Source organism: Mandrillus leucophaeus, unplaced genomic scaffold (genome assembly GCF_000951045.1).
Source record: "Mandrillus leucophaeus isolate KB7577 unplaced genomic scaffold, Mleu.le_1.0 Scaffold190, whole genome shotgun sequence".
NCBI lineage: Eukaryota > Metazoa > Chordata > Mammalia > Primates > Cercopithecidae > Mandrillus > Mandrillus leucophaeus.
In genome coordinates, this window is record NW_012101921.1 from 1,968,968 (window position 1) to 1,976,232 (window position 7,265).

A 7,265-nucleotide genomic window follows, 5' to 3' on the forward strand; every position below is an offset into this window, starting at 1 on the left:
AAAAAAAAAAAAAGTCTGCTATTGTGTTAAGCCGCTGAGATTTCTTTTTTGTTTTTTGTTTTTTTTTGAGACAGGGTCTTACTGTTGCCCAGGCTGGAGCACAGTGGTGTGATGTCGGCTCACTGCAACCTCCACCTCCTGGACTCAAGCAATTCTCCTGCCTCAGCTTCCCAAGTAGCTGGGATTACAGGTGCACACCACCACACCTGGCTAAGTTTTGTATTTTTAGGAGAGATGACGTTTCATCATGTTGGCCAGGCTGGTCTTGAACCCCCCGCCTCAAGTTATCCACCTGCCTTGGCCTCCCAAAGTGCTGGAATTAAAGGCCTGAGTCACCGCACCCAGTCTGGGATTTCTCAATTGGTTGCTATCCTAGGTAGTAAACTGGTAAATATAGTAGGTAGTAGTAAGATGTGCACTTAAAAGGGATTGCAGGAGCACACAGCAGTGATAATAATAGTTTCCTTAGATTGGCTTGTGGGTAAGATGTACCAGTTCTCCAGCTAACATACTCTGTCTCTTCTCTAGCCAGACACAAGCAAGGGCACTGGGCTTGACGTCAAAGGCTCTGTGCTCTTTCCGTTCTGAAGGACAAGCCTCACCATCAAGAGGCAGATTTATACAGATCTTCTAAGGACCTTCTCAGTTCTAAAATTCTAAGATTCTATTAATTTCAGAAGAGTAAAAATGTCAATTGTGCCAAAAATACCAGAACATTTTCTGTCTAATTATTTCCAGCAGCAGCCAAAGTTGTTAAGACTAAGAAGGAGGAAATCCAAATGGTGTGGAATAATCCCTCAGTAAGGGAATTTCAAAGAAGTAAGCTCGTCTGTAACGAGGTCCTCAGGGTTCTGCCTGCCCACACCCTAGGTCAGATGCCGTTTATTCAGAATTCCACACCAAAGGGATGAATCAGTGAGAAACCCCAGGCATCACTTTCACCTTCAATTACACCAAGGCAGTCTCTAGCAACAAACACCACCAAGCCTGCCAAAACTCCTCATGTTTCCAAATGGCACTCTCACCAATGCCACCACTGACAACTGCTGAAAAACAGTACTGTTCACTGAACACAAGAGCAAACAACTGGGTACTCCCGGAGGTTACTTCTGTAAAATTAAACAGGAAAAAAGAAACTAAAGATACGAAGAGACATCACATTCCTTTGAAACCCATTCTGATTTCTTCTGAGGTTCAAACATCTAGATGTTCATGAATGTATGCCTAATAAAAATATTCACCACTGACTGATGCCTTTCAGTTGAGCACTATGCCACTATGCCAAACACTTTACAGATATCATCTCATCTGATCCCTTTCAAGAAGTCTATGAAATAGGCATTTCCCCTAGTACCTACACTTTACAGATGACAGTGTTGAGACTGAAAGGTTAAGCACTTTTCCAAGGTCACACAACTAAGAAGCTGCAATTACACAGGTAACAAAACCCCCATCTATAAGGTTTTAAAGCTACAAGGAGCATTTGGAAATGCAAATGATTTTATGACAATGTCCATTGTTAAGATTAAATGGGACCTGGCACAGTGGTTCACACCTGTAATCCCAGCACTTTGGGAGGCCAAGGTGGGCGGATCACTTGAGGTCAGAAGTTCCAGACCAGCCTGGCCAACATGGTGAAACACTGTCTCTACCAAAAATACAAAAATTAGCTGGGCGTGGTGGTGGACGCCTGTAATCCCAGCTACTCGGGAGACTGAGGCAGGCGAATTGCTTGAACCTAGAAGGCAGAGGTCACAGTGAGCTGAGATAGTACAGCTGCACTCCAATCTGGGTGACAGAGCAAGACTCCAACTCAAAAAAAAAAAAAGATTAAATGATATTATATGTCAATCATTTGGTCTCCAGGGTTTACATTAGAACCGAATTTTTTTTTGTGTATGCCAGGGGCAGTGACACACACCTGTAATCTCAGCACTTTCGGAGGCTGAAGTGGGAGGACTGCTTGAGCCCAGGAGTTTAAGACCAGCCTGGACAACAAAGCAAGACTCCGTCTCTACTACAAATAATGTTTTAAAATTAGCAGGGGGCCAGGCACAGTGGCTCATGCCTGTAATCCCAGCACTTTGGGAGGCTTAGGCAGGTGGATCACTTGATCAGGAGTTCGAGAGCAGCCTGGCCAACATGGTAAAACTCCATCTCTACTAAAAATATAAAAAATTAGCTGGGCGTGGTGGTGCACACCTCTAATCCCAGCTACTCAGGAGGCTGAAATAGGAGTATCTGCTTGAACCCAGGAGGTGGAAGTTGCAGTGAGCTGAGACCGTGCCATTGCACTCCAACCTGGATGACAGAGCAAGACTTTGCCTCAAAATTAATCAATTAATTAAAATTAGCAGGGAGTGGTGGTGTGTGCCTGTAGTCCTAGCTACTTGGGAAGCTGAGGTGGGAGGATCCCCTGAGCCCAGGAGGTCAAGGCTGCATTGAGCCATGATCTTGCCACTACACTCCAGCCTGGGCAACAGAGTGAGACCCTACCTCAAAAACAAAAACAAAAACAACAACAACAACAACAGAGATACAATCAAGAGTGAAAGGGCAACTTACAGAATGGGAGAAGATATTTGCAAGTCATGTGTCTGATTAAGAGTTAACGTACAGGATATACAAAGAATTCCTGCAACTCAGTAACAACAAAAAAAATCAACGCAATTAAAAAATGGGCAAAGGATTTTTTAGATTAATTTTAAAAATTTTCATGGGTACACAGTAGGTGTATATATTTATGGGTTACATGAAATATCTTGATACAGGCATGCAATGCATAATAATCACATCAGGGTAAATGGGGTGGTAAAAAAATATATATATATGTGTGTGTGTGTATATATATATTTAAGAGACAGAATTTTGCTCTGTCACCCATGCTAGAGCATAGTGGTGCAGTCATAGCTCCCCGCAGCCTCAAATTCACCTCCGGCATTTATCCTTTGTGTTACAAACAATCCAGTTATACTTTCTTAGTTATTTTGAAACGTAAGATTAAATTATTTTTTTACTACAGTCACCCTGTTGTGCTAGCAAATACGTGGTCTTACTCATTCTTTCTAACTATTTTTTTGTAACCATTAACCATACCCACTTCCCCACCACCACTGCTACCCATCTAAGCCTCTGGTAACCATCCTTCTACTCTCTACATTCATGAGTTCAATTGTTTTCATTTTTAGCTCCCGCAAATAAGTGAGAAAACAAGAAGTTTGTCTTTCTGTGCCTGATTTATTTCACTTAACAAAATGACCTCCAGTTCCATCCATGTTGTTGCACATGGCAGGACCTCATTCTTTTTTATGGCTGAATAGTACTCCATTGTGTATATGTACCACAATTTCTTTATACATTCATCTGGGTTTGTGTGTGTGTGTTTTGTTTTGAGACGGGGTCTTGCTCTGTCATCCAGGCTGGAGTGCAGTGGTATGATCAAGACTCGCTGCAACCTGCGCCTCCAGAGTTCAAGTGATTCTCTTGCCTCAGCCTCCTGAGTAGTTGGGACTACAGGTGCATGCTACCATGCCTGGTTAATTTTTGTATTTTTAGTAGAGATGGGATTTCGCCATGTTGGCCAGGCTGGTCTCGAACTCCTGACCTCAAGCGATCTGCCTGCCTCAGCCTCCCAAAATGCTGAGATTACAGGCATAGGCCACCGTGCCCGGCCACATTCATTTGTTGATGGTACTTAGGTTGCTTCCAAATCTTGGCTAACACGAATAGTGCTGCAACAAACATGGGAGTGCACGCATCTTTCTGATATGCTGATTTCCTTTCTGTTGGGTAAACACCCACTCAACAGTGGGATTGCTGGATCATATGGTAGCTCTATTTTCAGTTTTTTAAGGAACCTCCAAACTGTTCTCCATAGTGGTTGTACTAATTTACATTTCCACTAACAGTATACGAGGGATCCCTTTTCTCCACATCCTCGCCAGCATTTGTTATTGTCTGTCTTTTGGATGAAAGCCATTTTAACTAGAGTAAGATGATATTTCATTGTAGTTTTGATTTGCACTTCTCTGATGATCAATGATGCTGAGCACCTTTTCCATATACCTGTTTGCCATTTGTATGTCTTCTTTTGAGAAATATCTATTCCGATTTTTTGCCCATTTTTAAATCAATTTATTAGATATTTTTCCTATAGAGTTGTCTGAGCTCCTTATATGTTCTGGTTTTTAATCCCTTGTCAGATGGGTAGTTTGCAAATATTTTCTCCCATTCTGTGGGTTGTATCTTCACTTTGTTGATTCTTTCCTTTGCTGTGAAGAAGCTTCTTAATTAGGTATGATCCCATTTGTTCACTTTTGCTTTGGTTGCCTATGTTGGTGGGATATTGCTCAAGAAATCTTTGCCTACTCCAATGTCCCGGAGATTTTCCCCAATGTTTTTGTGTAGTAGTTTCATAGTTTGAGGTCTTAGATTTATGTCATTAATCCAGTTTGATTTGTTTTTTTTATATAGTGAGATAAAGGGTCTAGTTTCTTTTGCATATGGATGTCCAGTTTTCCCAGCACCATTTATTTAAGAGACTGTCCTGGACAAAGGATTTGATATTTCTCAAAAGTTAATAAGGCCAATGAGCATATGAAAAGATGCTCAACATTATTAATCATCAGAGAAATGCAAATCAGAACCACAATGAGGTATCACTTTATACCTACAGGATGACTACTATACAAAAAAAAAAATCACACCAGAAAAGCACGAGTGTCTACAGCACTGTTGGTAGGATTGTAAAAGGGTGCATCCACTATGCAAAACAGTATGGAGGTTCCTCAAAAAATTAAAAATAGAAATATCACATGCTGCAGTAATCACTCTTCTGGGTACATATCCAAAACAACTGAAAGCAGGGTGTTAAAGAAATATTTGCACACCCACGTTCACAAATACAAAGGAAGCATTACTGACAATAGTTAAGATGTGGAAGCAATCTAAATGTCCACTGACAAAAGAATAAAGAAAATTGGAATATAGCTGGGCGTGGTGGCTCATTTCCCAGCACTTCGGGAGGCTGAGGTGGGTGGATCACCTGAGGTCACGGAGTTCAAGACCAGCCTGGACAACATGGCAAAACCCCATCTCTACTAAAAATATATATACATATAGAATACATATAGAATTCGCTGGGCATGGTGGCATGCACCTGTAATTCCAGCTACTTGGGAGGCTGAGGCAAGAGAATTGCTTGAATCGGGAGGCAGAGGTTGCAGTGAGCCAACATTGCACCCCTGCACTCCAGGCCTGGGTGACAGAGCAAAACTCTGTCACACACACACAAAAAAAAACAACACAGAAATATATATATACAGTGGAATATTATTCAGCCTTAAAAAGAGAGAAAATTGGCTAGGTGCGGTGGCTCACACCTGTAATCCCAGCACTTTGGGAGGCCAAGGCGGGTGGATCATGAGGTCAGGAGATCGAGATCATCCTGGTTAACAATGGTGAAACCTCGTCTCTATTAAAAATACAAAAAAAAAAAAAAAGTAGCCGGGTGTTGTGGCGGGCAGCTGTAGTCCCAGGTACTTGGGAGGCTGAGGCAGGAGAATGGTGTCAACCCAGGAGGCAGAGCTTGCAGTGAGCAGAGATTGCACCACTGCACTCCAGCCTGGGCGACAGAGCGACAACTCCATCTCAAAAAAAAAAAAAGAAAGAAAATCAATCTGGGTGCGGTGGCTCATGCCTGTAATCCTAGCACTTTGGGAGGCTGAGGTGGGCAGATCACCGGAGGTAAGGAGTTCGAGACCAGCCTGGCCAACATGGCGAAACCTCGTCTCTACTAAAAGTACAAAAATTAGCCAGGTGTGGTGGTGGGTGTCTATAATCCAAGCTACTTGGGAGGCTGAGGCAGGAGAATCACTTGAACTGGGGAGGCAGAGGTTGCAGTGAGCCGAAATCGTGCCATTGTACTCCAGCCTGGACGAAAGAGCAAGACTCCATCTCAAAAAAAAACAAAAAAACAAAAAAAAAGGAAATCCTGTTACATGGATGAACCTTGAAGACATTACGTTAAGTGAAATACGTCAGTCACAAAAAGACAAATACTATGTGATTCCACTTATATGAGGTATCTAAAGTACTCAAATTCACAGAAACAGAAAGTAAGATGGTAGTTACAGGCAGTTGGAAAAAGGTAAAAGAGAAGAGTGGTTTGATGGGTACAAAGCTTCAGATTTGCAAGATGAAAAAGCTCTGAAGATCTGTTTCATAACAATATGAATATATTATACTTAACACCACTAAACAGTATACTTAAAAATGGTTAAGATGGCAAATTTTATATTATGTGTATTTTACTACAATTTTAAAGAGCAAACATATGAGCAGTGGTGGAATTCAAATCTATGCCCCCAAGGAGGCTAAAGCCTTAATACACAACGTTTTTATTTTTTATGTTCTTTATATTTTGTAGAGCTGAGGTCTCGCTATGTTGCTCAGGCTGGTCTTAAACTCCTGGCCTCCCAAAGTGCTAGAGGCTACACACGTGAGCCACCACACCCAGCACATTAGACTGCTCAGCCACACCACCCATGGGGTCAATGGAAAAACAAAAACAAAGACAGTGCTTTGACATTAATTAATTTTTGACTTACATTCTGCTTAACCTCAGAAGAATTAAAGGAGACTGTTCCTGTCATTAATACCAAACAGAACCTGATTAAAATTTAATATTACAAGGACAACTATGAAAATTAATACACAAAACATCTGTGGCTGGCCCCAATGGTTCATGTCTGTAATCCTAACATTTTGGGAGGCCAAGGCAGGAGAATTGCTTGAGCCCAGGAGATCTTGGAATATGGTGAGATCTCACAATATAGTCAGATCTCATCTCTACTAAAAATTTTCAAAAAATTAGCCAGCGTGGGGCATGTGCCTGTAGTCCAGTTACTTGGGAGGCTGAGGTGGGAGGATCACTTGGGCCCAGCAGCTTGAGGCTGCAGTGAGCTATGACTGTACCATTATACTCCAGACTAGGCAACAGACCAAAATCCTGTCTCTTGAAAAAAACAAAAATAAAAAATAAAAAAATTATATGTGTGTATATATATACATGCACAGCTGAAAGCTGAGTCTGAATAGCTGACTGGAAAAAGCTAAATGAATTACACAAGCAATAGGCCAACACAGAAAACCACCTAAAGTAATACACGTGTATTTATTATATACCTATATTATGTGCATATATAATTATAATACATTTAAAATAATATATAGTATATTTTAAATACAGTACAATATCACAATGT

The 7,265-nt window shown here is 41.3% G+C and overlaps 1 protein-coding gene and 1 pseudogene across 1 annotated transcript in view; both read right to left on the minus strand.

The window, feature by feature from the left end:
* Positions 1–7,265, minus strand: part of KCNG3 (potassium channel, voltage gated modifier subfamily G, member 3) — a 68,628-nt gene that overhangs the window by 12,959 nt on the left and 48,404 nt on the right. The gene's annotated exons all lie outside the window — the stretch shown is intronic.
* Positions 466–7,265, minus strand: part of LOC105538367 — a 14,905-nt pseudogene continuing 8,105 nt past the window's right edge.